This window comes from Procambarus clarkii, unplaced genomic scaffold (genome assembly GCF_040958095.1).
Source record: "Procambarus clarkii isolate CNS0578487 unplaced genomic scaffold, FALCON_Pclarkii_2.0 HiC_scaffold_165, whole genome shotgun sequence".
NCBI classification, from domain to species: Eukaryota; Metazoa; Arthropoda; class Malacostraca; order Decapoda; family Cambaridae; genus Procambarus; species Procambarus clarkii.
The window spans coordinates 265,001-277,500 of NW_027189198.1; positions in this window are offsets into that span (position 1 = coordinate 265,001).

Consider the following 12,500-nt stretch of genomic DNA (forward strand, 5'->3'; position numbering starts at 1 on the left):
AGGGGTCAGTCTGCAATTTTCGTCAAGCCACTGTCAATGTGAGAGAACTCGTGTCCAGCTTATAAGCCTATACTTGCATAAACCACAAGTGAAGATAAACAATCTTTGGACAACACCCACCAGTGGGACTCGAACCCAGAAAGCACAACTACCTTCCAGTAGCTGGCATAACTAGTATGCTTTAACCCACTACGCCATCAGACCTTACAAAAGAAGTAGATAGTTCGAGATATATATATCTCAAACATCTCTACCTCCCGAAGGCACCAGATGAGTGAGGGGTCAGTCTGCAATTTTCGTCAAGCCACTGTCAATGTGAGAGAACTCGTGTCCAGCTTATAAGCCTATACTTGCATAAACCACAAGTGAAGATAAACAATCTTTGGACAACACCCACCAGTGGGACTCGAACCCAGAAAGCACAACTACCTTCCAGTAGCTGGCATAACTAGTATGGTTTAACCCACTACGCCATCAGACCTTACAAAAGAAGTAGATAGTTCGAGATATATATATCTCAAACATCTCTACCTCCCGAAGGCACCAGATGAGTGAGGGGTCAGTCTGCAATTTTCGTCAAGCCACTGTCAATGTGAGAGAACTCGTGTCCAGCTTATAAGCCTATACTTGCATAAACCACAAGTGAAGATAAACAATCTTTGGACAACACCCACCAGTGGGACTCGAACCCAGAAAGCACAACTACCTTCCAGTAGCTGGCATAACTAGTATGCTTTAACCCACTACGCCATCAGACCTTACAAAAGAAGTAGATAGTTCGAGATATATATATCTCAAACATCTCTACCTCCCGAAGGCACCAGATGAGTGAGGGGTCAGTCTGCAATTTTCGTCAAGCCACTGTCAATGTGAGAGAACTCGTGTCCAGCTTATAAGCCTATACTTGCATAAACCACAAGTGAAGATAAACAATCTTTGGACAACACCCACCAGTGGGACTCGAACCCAGAAAGCACAACTACCTTCCAGTAGCTGGCATAACTAGTATGCTTTAACCCACTACGCCATCAGACCTTACAAAAGAAGTAGATAGTTCGAGATATATATATCTCAAACATCTCTACCTCCCGAAGGCACCAGATGAGTGAGGGGTCAGTCTGCAATTTTCGTCAAGCCACTGTCAATGTGAGAGAACTCGTGTCCAGCTTATAAGCCTATACTTGCATAAACCACAAGTGAAGATAAACAATCTTTGGACAACACCCACCAGTGGGACTCGAACCCAGAAAGCACAACTACCTTCCAGTAGCTGGCATAACTAGTATGCTTTAACCCACTACGCCATCAGACCTTACAAAAGAAGTAGATAGTTCGAGATATATATATCTCAAACATCTCTACCTCCCGAAGGCACCAGATGAGTGAGGGGTCAGTCTGCAATTTTCGTCAAGCCACTGTCAATGTGAGAGAACTCGTGTCCAGCTTATAAGCCTATACTTGCATAAACCACAAGTGAAGATAAACAATCTTTGGACAACACCCACCAGTGGGACTCGAACCCAGAAAGCACAACTACCTTCCAGTAGCTGGCATAACTAGTATGCTTTAACCCACTACGCCATCAGACCTTACAAAAGAAGTAGATAGTTCGAGATATATATATCTCAAACATCTCTACCTCCCGAAGGCACCAGATGAGTGAGGGGTCAGTCTGCAATTTTCGTCAAGCCACTGTCAATGTGAGAGAACTCGTGTCCAGCTTATAAGCCTATACTTGCATAAACCACAAGTGAAGATAAACAATCTTTGGACAACACCCACCAGTGGGACTCGAACCCAGAAAGCACAACTACCTTCCAGTAGCTGGCATAACTAGTATGCTTTAACCCACTACGCCATCAGACCTTACAAAAGAAGTAGATAGTTCGAGATATATATATCTCAAACATCTCTACCTCCCGAAGGCACCAGATGAGTGAGGGGTCAGTCTGCAATTTTCGTCAAGCCACTGTCAATGTGAGAGAACTCGTGTCCAGCTTATAAGCCTATACTTGCATAAACCACAAGTGAAGATAAACAATCTTTGGACAACACCCACCAGTGGGACTCGAACCCAGAAAGCACAACTACCTTCCAGTAGCTGGCATAACTAGTATGCTTTAACCCACTACGCCATCAGACCTTACAAAAGAAGTAGATAGTTCGAGATATATATATCTCAAACATCTCTACCTCCCGAAGGCACCAGATGAGTGAGGGGTCAGTCTGCAATTTTCGTCAAGCCACTGTCAATGTGAGAGAACTCGTGTCCAGCTTATAAGCCTATACTTGCATAAACCACAAGTGAAGATAAACAATCTTTGGACAACACCCACCAGTGGGACTCGAACCCAGAAAGCACAACTACCTTCCAGTAGCTGGCATAACTAGTATGCTTTAACCCACTACGCCATCAGACCTTACAAAAGAAGTAGATAGTTCGAGATATATATATCTCAAACATCTCTACCTCCCGAAGGCACCAGATGAGTGAGGGGTCAGTCTGCAATTTTCGTCAAGCCACTGTCAATGTGAGAGAACTCGTGTCCAGCTTATAAGCCTATACTTGCATAAACCACAAGTGAAGATAAACAATCTTTGGACAACACCCACCAGTGGGACTCGAACCCAGAAAGCACAACTACCTTCCAGTAGCTGGCATAACTAGTATGCTTTAACCCACTACGCCATCAGACCTTACAAAAGAAGTAGATAGTTCGAGATATATATATCTCAAACATCTCTACCTCCCGAAGGCACCAGATGAGTGAGGGGTCAGTCTGCAATTTTCGTCAAGCCACTGTCAATGTGAGAGAACTCGTGTCCAGCTTATAAGCCTATACTTGCATAAACCACAAGTGAAGATAAACAATCTTTGGACAACACCCACCAGTGGGACTCGAACCCAGAAAGCACAACTACCTTCCAGTAGCTGGCATAACTAGTATGCTTTAACCCACTACGCCATCAGACCTTACAAAAGAAGTAGATAGTTCGAGATATATATATCTCAAACATCTCTACCTCCCGAAGGCACCAGATGAGTGAGGGGTCAGTCTGCAATTTTCGTCAAGCCACTGTCAATGTGAGAGAACTCGTGTCCAGCTTATAAGCCTATACTTGCATAAACCACAAGTGAAGATAAACAATCTTTGGACAACACCCACCAGTGGGACTCGAACCCAGAAAGCACAACTACCTTCCAGTAGCTGGCATAACTAGTATGCTTTAACCCACTACGCCATCAGACCTTACAAAAGAAGTAGATAGTTCGAGATATATATATCTCAAACATCTCTACCTCCCGAAGGCACCAGATGAGTGAGGGGTCAGTCTGCAATTTTCGTCAAGCCACTGTCAATGTGAGAGAACTCGTGTCCAGCTTATAAGCCTATACTTGCATAAACCACAAGTGAAGATAAACAATCTTTGGACAACACCCACCAGTGGGACTCGAACCCAGAAAGCACAACTACCTTCCAGTAGCTGGCATAACTAGTATGCTTTAACCCACTACGCCATCAGACCTTACAAAAGAAGTAGATAGTTCGAGATATATATATCTCAAACATCTCTACCTCCCGAAGGCACCAGATGAGTGAGGGGTCAGTCTGCAATTTTCGTCAAGCCACTGTCAATGTGAGAGAACTCGTGTCCAGCTTATAAGCCTATACTTGCATAAACCACAAGTGAAGATAAACAATCTTTGGACAACACCCACCAGTGGGACTCGAACCCAGAAAGCACAACTACCTTCCAGTAGCTGGCATAACTAGTATGCTTTAACCCACTACGCCATCAGACCTTACAAAAGAAGTAGATAGTTCGAGATATATATATCTCAAACATCTCTACCTCCCGAAGGCACCAGATGAGTGAGGGGTCAGTCTGCAATTTTCGTCAAGCCACTGTCAATGTGAGAGAACTCGTGTCCAGCTTATAAGCCTATACTTGCATAAACCACAAGTGAAGATAAACAATCTTTGGACAACACCCACCAGTGGGACTCGAACCCAGAAAGCACAACTACCTTCCAGTAGCTGGCATAACTAGTATGCTTTAACCCACTACGCCATCAGACCTTACAAAAGAAGTAGATAGTTCGAGATATATATATCTCAAACATCTCTACCTCCCGAAGGCACCAGATGAGTGAGGGGTCAGTCTGCAATTTTCGTCAAGCCACTGTCAATGTGAGAGAACTCGTGTCCAGCTTATAAGCCTATACTTGCATAAACCACAAGTGAAGATAAACAATCTTTGGACAACACCCACCAGTGGGACTCGAACCCAGAAAGCACAACTACCTTCCAGTAGCTGGCATAACTAGTATGCTTTAACCCACTACGCCATCAGACCTTACAAAAGAAGTAGATAGTTCGAGATATATATATCTCAAACATCTCTACCTCCCGAAGGCACCAGATGAGTGAGGGGTCAGTCTGCAATTTTCGTCAAGCCACTGTCAATGTGAGAGAACTCGTGTCCAGCTTATAAGCCTATACTTGCATAAACCACAAGTGAAGATAAACAATCTTTGGACAACACCCACCAGTGGGACTCGAACCCAGAAAGCACAACTACCTTCCAGTAGCTGGCATAACTAGTATGCTTTAACCCACTACGCCATCAGACCTTACAAAAGAAGTAGATAGTTCGAGATATATATATCTCAAACATCTCTACCTCCCGAAGGCACCAGATGAGTGAGGGGTCAGTCTGCAATTTTCGTCAAGCCACTGTCAATGTGAGAGAACTCGTGTCCAGCTTATAAGCCTATACTTGCATAAACCACAAGTGAAGAATAAACAATCTTTGGACAACACCCACCAGTGGGACTCGAACCCAGAAAGCACAACTACCTTCCAGTAGCTGGCATAACTAGTATGCTTTAACCCACTACGCCATCAGACCTTACAAAAGAAGTAGATAGTTCGAGATATATATATCTCAAACATCTCTACCTCCCGAAGGCACCAGATGAGTGAGGGGTCAGTCTGCAATTTTCGTCAAGCCACTGTCAATGTGAGAGAACTCGTGTCCAGCTTATAAGCCTATACTTGCATAAACCACAAGTGAAGATAAACAATCTTTGGACAACACCCACCAGTGGGACTCGAACCCAGAAAGCACAACTACCTTCCAGTAGCTGGCATAACTAGTATGCTTTAACCCACTACGCCATCAGACCTTACAAAAGAAGTAGATAGTTCGAGATATATATATCTCAAACATCTCTACCTCCCGAAGGCACCAGATGAGTGAGGGGTCAGTCTGCAATTTTCGTCAAGCCACTGTCAATGTGAGAGAACTCGTGTCCAGCTTATAAGCCTATACTTGCATAAACCACAAGTGAAGATAAACAATCTTTGGACAACACCCACCAGTGGGACTCGAACCCAGAAAGCACAACTACCTTCCAGTAGCTGGCATAACTAGTATGCTTTAACCCACTACGCCATCAGACCTTACAAAAGAAGTAGATAGTTCGAGATATATATATCTCAAACATCTCTACCTCCCGAAGGCACCAGATGAGTGAGGGGTCAGTCTGCAATTTTCGTCAAGCCACTGTCAATGTGAGAGAACTCGTGTCCAGCTTATAAGCCTATACTTGCATAAACCACAAGTGAAGATAAACAATCTTTGGACAACACCCACCAGTGGGACTCGAACCCAGAAAGCACAACTACCTTCCAGTAGCTGGCATAACTAGTATGCTTTAACCCACTACGCCATCAGACCTTACAAAAGAAGTAGATAGTTCGAGATATATATATCTCAAACATCTCTACTCCCGAAGGCACCAGATGAGTGAGGGGTCAGTCTGCAATTTTTCGTCAAGCCACTGTCAATGTGAGAGAACTCGTGTCCAGCTTATAAGCCTATACTTGCATAAACCACAAGTGAAGATAAACAATCTTTGGACAACACCCACCAGTGGGACTCGAACCCAGAAAGCACAACTACCTTCCAGTAGCTGGCATAACTAGTATGCTTTAACCCACTACGCCATCAGACCTTACAAAAGAAGTAGATAGTTCGAGATATATATATCTCAAACATCTCTACCTCCCGAAGGCACCAGATGAGTGAGGGGTCAGTCTGCAATTTTCGTCAAGCCACTGTCAATGTGAGAGAACTCGTGTCCAGCTTATAAGCCTATACTTGCATAAACCACAAGTGAAGATAAACAATCTTTGGACAACACCCACCAGTGGGACTCGAACCCAGAAAGCACAACTACCTTCCAGTAGCTGGCATAACTAGTATGCTTTAACCCACTACGCCATCAGACCTTACAAAAGAAGTAGATAGTTTCGAGATATATATATCTCAAACATCTCTACCTCCCGAAGGCACCAGATGAGTGAGGGGTCAGTCTGCAATTTTCGTCAAGCCACTGTCAATGTGAGAGAACTCGTGTCCAGCTTATAAGCCTATACTTGCATAAACCACAAGTGAAGATAAACAATCTTTGGACAACACCCACCAGTGGGACTCGAACCCAGAAAAGCACAACTACCTTCCAGTAGCTGGCATAACTAGTATGCTTTAACCCACTACGCCATCAGACCTTACAAAAGAAGTAGATAGTTCGAGATATATATATCTCAAACATCTCTACCTCCCGAAGGCACCAGATGAGTGAGGGGTCAGTCTGCAATTTTCGTCAAGCCACTGTCAATGTGAGAGAACTCGGTGTCCAGCTTATAAGCCTATACTTGCATAAACCACAAGTGAAGATAAACAATCTTTGGACAACACCCACCAGTGGGACTCGAACCCAGAAAGCACAACTACCTTCCAGTAGCTGGCATAACTAGTATGCTTTAACCCACTAGACGCCATCAGACCTTACAAAAGAAGTAGATAGTTCGAGATATATATATCTCAAACATCTCTACCTCCCGAAGGCACCAGATGAGTGAGGGGTCAGTCTGCAATTTTCGTCAAGCCACTGTCAATGTGAGAGAACTCGTGTCCAGCTTATAAGCCTATACTTGCATAACCACAAGTGAAGATAAACAATCTTTGGACAACACCCACCAGTGGGACTCGAACCCAGAAAGCACAACTACCTTCCAGTAGCTGGCATAACTAGTATGCTTTAACCCACTACGCCATCAGACCTTACAAAAGAAGTAGATAGTTCGAGATATATATATCTCAAACATCTCTACCTCCCGAAGGCACCAGATGAGTGAGGGGTCAGTCTGCAATTTTCGTCAAGCCACTGTCAATGTGAGAGAACTCGTGTCCAGCTTATAAGCCTATACTTGCATAAACCACAAGTGAAGATAAACAATCTTTGGACAACACCCACCAGTGGGACTCGAACCCAGAAAGCACAACTACCTTCCAGTAGCTGGCATAACTAGTATGCTTTAACCCACTACGCCATCAGACCTTACAAAAAGAAGTAGATAGTTCGAGATATATATATCTCAAACATCTCTACCTCCCGAAGGCACCAGATGAGTGAGGGGTCAGTCTGCAATTTCGTCAAGCCACTGTCAATGTGAGAGAACTCGTGTCCAGCTTATAAGCCTATACTTGCATAAACCACAAGTGAAGATAAACAATCTTTGGACAACACCCACCAGTGGGACTCGAACCCAGAAAGCACAACTACCTTCCAGTAGCTGGCATAACTAGTATGCTTTAACCCACTACGCCATCAGACCTTACAAAAGAAGTAGATAGTTCGAGATATATATATCTCAAACATCTCTACCTCCCGAAGGCACCAGATGAGTGAGGGGTCAGTCTGCAATTTTCGTCAAGCCACTGTCAATGTGAGAGAACTCGTGTCCAGCTTATAAGCCTATACTTGCATAAACCACAAGTGAAGATAAACAATCTTTGGACAACACCCACCAGTGGGACTCGAACCCAGAAAGCACAACTACCTTCCAGTAGCTGGCATAACTAGTATGCTTTAACCCACTACGCCATCAGACCTTACAAAAGAAGTAGATAGTTCGAGATATATATATCTCAAACATCTCTACCTCCCGAAGGCACCAGATGAGTGAGGGGTCAGTCTGCAATTTTCGTCAAGCCACTGTCAATGTGAGAGAACTCGTGTCCAGATTATAAGCCTATACTTGCATAAACCACAAGTGAAGATAAACAATCTTTGGACAACACCCACCAGTGGGACTCGAACCCAGAAAGCACAACTACCTTCCAGTAGCTGGCATAACTAGTATGCTTTAACCCACTACGCCATCAGACCTTACAAAAGAAGTAGATAGTTCGAGATATATATATCTCAAACATCTCTACCTCCCGAAGGCACCAGATGAGTGAGGGGTCAGTCTGCAATTTTCGTCAAGCCACTGTCAATGTGAGAGAACTCGTGTCCAGCTTATAAGCCTATACTTGCATAAACCACAAGTGAAGATAAACAATCTTTGGACAACACCCACCAGTGGGACTCGAACCCAGAAAGCACAACTACCTTCCAGTAGCTGGCATAACTAGTATGCTTTAACCCACTACGCCATCAGACCTTACAAAAGAAGTAGATAGTTCGAGATATATATATCTCAAACATCTCTACCTCCCGAAGGCACCAGATGAGTGAGGGGTCAGTCTGCAATTTTCGTCAAGCCACTGTCAATGTGAGAGAACTCGTGTCCAGATTATAAGCCTATACTTGCATAAACCACAAGTGAAGATAAACAATCTTTGGACAACACCCACCGAGTGGGACTCGAACCCAGAAAGCACAACTACCTTCCAGTAGCTGGCATAACTAGTATGCTTTAACCCACTACGCCATCAGACCTTACAAAAGAAGTAGATAGTTCGAGATATATATATCTCAAACATCTCTACCTCCCGAAGGCACCAGATGAGTGAGGGGTCAGTCTGCAATTTTCGTCAAGCCACTGTCAATGTGAGAGAAACTCGTGTCCAGCTTATAAGCCTATACTTGCATAAACCACAAGTGAAGATAAACAATCTTTGGACAACACCCACCAGTGGGACTCGAACCCAGAAAGCACAACTACCTTCCAGTAGTTGCAAGTATAGGCTTATAAGCTGGACACGAGTTCTCTCACATTGACAGTGGCTTGACGAAAATTGCAGACTGACCCCTCACTCATCTGGTGCCTTCGGGAGGTAGAGATGTTTGAGATATATATATCTCGAACTATCTACTTCTTTTGTAAGGTCTGATGGCGTAGTGGGTTAAAGCATACTAGTTATGCCAGCTACTGGAAGGTAGTTGTGCTTTCTGGGTTCGAGTCCCACTGGTGGGTGTTGTCCAAAGATTGTTTATCTTCACTTGTGGTTTATGCAAGTATAGGCTTATAAGCTGGACACGAGTTCTCTCACATTGACAGTGGCTTGACGAAAATTGCAGACTGACCCCTCACTCATCTGGTGCCTTCGGGAGGTAGAGATGTTTGAGATATATATATCTCGAACTATCTACTTCTTTTGTAAGGTCTGATGGCGTAGTGGGTTAAAGCATACTAGTTATGCCAGCTACTGGAAGGTAGTTGTGCTTTCTGGGTTCGAGTCCCACTGGTGGGTGTTGTCCAAAGATTGTTTATCTTCACTTGTGGTTTATGCAAGTATAGGCTTATAAGCTGGACACGAGTTCTCTCACATTGACAGTGGCTTGACGAAAATTGCAGACTGACCCCTCACTCATCTGGTGCCTTCGGGAGGTAGAGATGTTTGAGATATATATATCTCGAACTATCTACTTCTTTTGTAAGGTCTGATGGCGTAGTGGGTTAAAGCATACTAGTTATGCCAGCTACTGGAAGGTAGTTGTGCTTTCTGGGTTCGAGTCCCACTGGTGGGTGTTGTCCAAAGATTGTTTATCTTCACTTGTGGTTTATGCAAGTATAGGCTTATAAGCTGGACACGAGTTCTCTCACATTGACAGTGGCTTGACGAAAATTGCAGACTGACCCCTCACTCATCTGGTGCCTTCGGGAGGTAGAGATGTTTGAGATATATATATCTCGAACTATCTACTTCTTTTGTAAGGTCTGATGGCGTAGTGGGTTAAAGCATACTAGTTATGCCAGCTACTGGAAGGTAGTTGTGCTTTCTGGGTTCGAGTCCCACTGGTGGGTGTTGTCCAAAGATTGTTTATCTTCACTTGTGGTTTATGCAAGTATAGGCTTATAAGCTGGACACGAGTTCTCTCACATTGACAGTGGCTTGACGAAAATTGCAGACTGACCCCTCACTCATCTGGTGCCTTCGGGAGGTAGAGATGTTTGAGATATATATATCTCGAACTATCTACTTCTTTTGTAAGGTCTGATGGCGTAGTGGGTTAAAGCATACTAGTTATGCCAGCTACTGGAAGGTAGTTGTGCTTTCTGGGTTCGAGTCCCACTGGTGGGTGTTGTCCAAAGATTGTTTATCTTCACTTGTGGTTTATGCAAGTATAGGCTTATAAGCTGGACACGAGTTCTCTCACATTGACAGTGGCTTGACGAAAATTGCAGACTGACCCCTCACTCATCTGGTGCCTTCGGGAGGTAGAGATGTTTGAGGTATATATATCTCGAACTATCTACTTCTTTTGTAAGGTCTGATGGCGTAGTGGGTTAAAGCATACTAGTTATGCCAGCTACTGGAAGGTAGTTGTGCTTTCTGGGTTCGAGTCCCACTGGTGGGTGTTGTCCAAAGATTGTTTATCTTCACTTGTGGTTTATGCAAGTATAGGCTTATAAGCTGGACACGAGTTCTCTCACATTGACAGTGGCTTGACGAAAATTGCAGACTGACCCCTCACTCATCTGGTGCCTTCGGGAGGTAGAGATGTTTGAGATATATATATCTCGAACTATCTACTTCTTTTGTAAGGTCTGATGGCGTAGTGGGTTAAAGCATACTAGTTATGCCAGCTACTGGAAGGTAGTTGTGCTTTCTGGGTTCGAGTCCCACTGGTGGGTGTTGTCCAAAGATTGTTTATCTTCACTTGTGGTTTATGCAAGTATAGGCTTATAAGCTGGACACGAGTTCTCTCACATTGACAGTGGCTTGACGAAAATTGCAGACTGACCCCTCACTCATCTGGTGCCTTCGGGAGGTAGAGATGTTTGAGATATATATATCTCGAACTATCTACTTCTTTTGTAAGGTCTGATGGCGTAGTGGGTTAAAGCATACTAGTTATGCCAGCTACTGGAAGGTAGTTGTGCTTTCTGGGTTCGAGTCCCACTGGTGGGTGTTGTCCAAAGATTGTTTATCTTCACTTGTGGTTTATGCAAGTATAGGCTTATAAGCTGGACACGAGTTCTCTCACATTGACAGTGGCTTGACGAAAATTGCAGACTGACCCCTCACTCATCTGGTGCCTTCGGGAGGTAGAGATGTTTGAGATATATATATCTCGAACTATCTACTTCTTTTGTAAGGTCTGATGGCGTAGTGGGTTAAAGCATACTAGTTATGCCAGCTACTGGAAGGTAGTTGTGCTTTCTGGGTTCGAGTCCCACTGGTGGGTGTTGTCCAAAGATTGTTTATCTTCACTTGTGGTTTATGCAAGTATAGGCTTATAAGCTGGACACGAGTTCTCTCACATTGACAGTGGCTTGACGAAAATTGCAGACTGACCCCTCACTCATCTGGTGCCTTCGGGAGGTAGAGATGTTTGAGATATATATATCTCGAACTATCTACTTCTTTTGTAAGGTCTGATGGCGTAGTGGGTTAAAGCATACTAGTTATGCCAGCTACTGGAAGGTAGTTGTGCTTTCTGGGTTCGAGTCCCACTGGTGGGTGTTGTCCAAAGATTGTTTATCTTCACTTGTGGTTTATGCAAGTATAGGCTTATAAGCTGGACACGAGTTCTCTCACATTGACAGTGGCTTGACGAAAATTGCAGACTGACCCCTCACTCATCTGGTGCCTTCGGGAGGTAGAGATGTTTGAGATATATATATCTCGAACTATCTACTTCTTTTGTAAGGTCTGATGGCGTAGTGGGTTAAAGCATACTAGTTATGCCAGCTACTGGAAGGTAGTTGTGCTTTCTGGGTTCGAGTCCCACTGGTGGGTGTTGTCCAAAGATTGTTTATCTTCACTTGTGGTTTATGCAAGTATAGGCTTATAAGCTGGACACGAGTTCTCTCACATTGACAGTGGCTTGACGAAAATTGCAGACTGACCCCTCACTCATCTGGTGCCTTCGGGAGGTAGAGATGTTTGAGATATATATATCTCGAACTATCTACTTCTTTTGTAAGGTCTGATGGCGTAGTGGGTTAAAGCATACTAGTTATGCCAGCTACTGGAAGGTAGTTGTGCTTTCTGGGTTCGAGTCCCACTGGTGGGTGTTGTCCAAAGATTGTTTATCTTCACTTGTGGTTTATGCAAGTATAGGCTTATAAGCTGGACACGAGTTCTCTCACATTGACAGTGGCTTGACGAAAATTGCAGACTGACCCCTCACTCATCTGGTGCCTTCGGGAGGTAGAGATGTTTGAGATATATATATCTCGAACTATCTACTT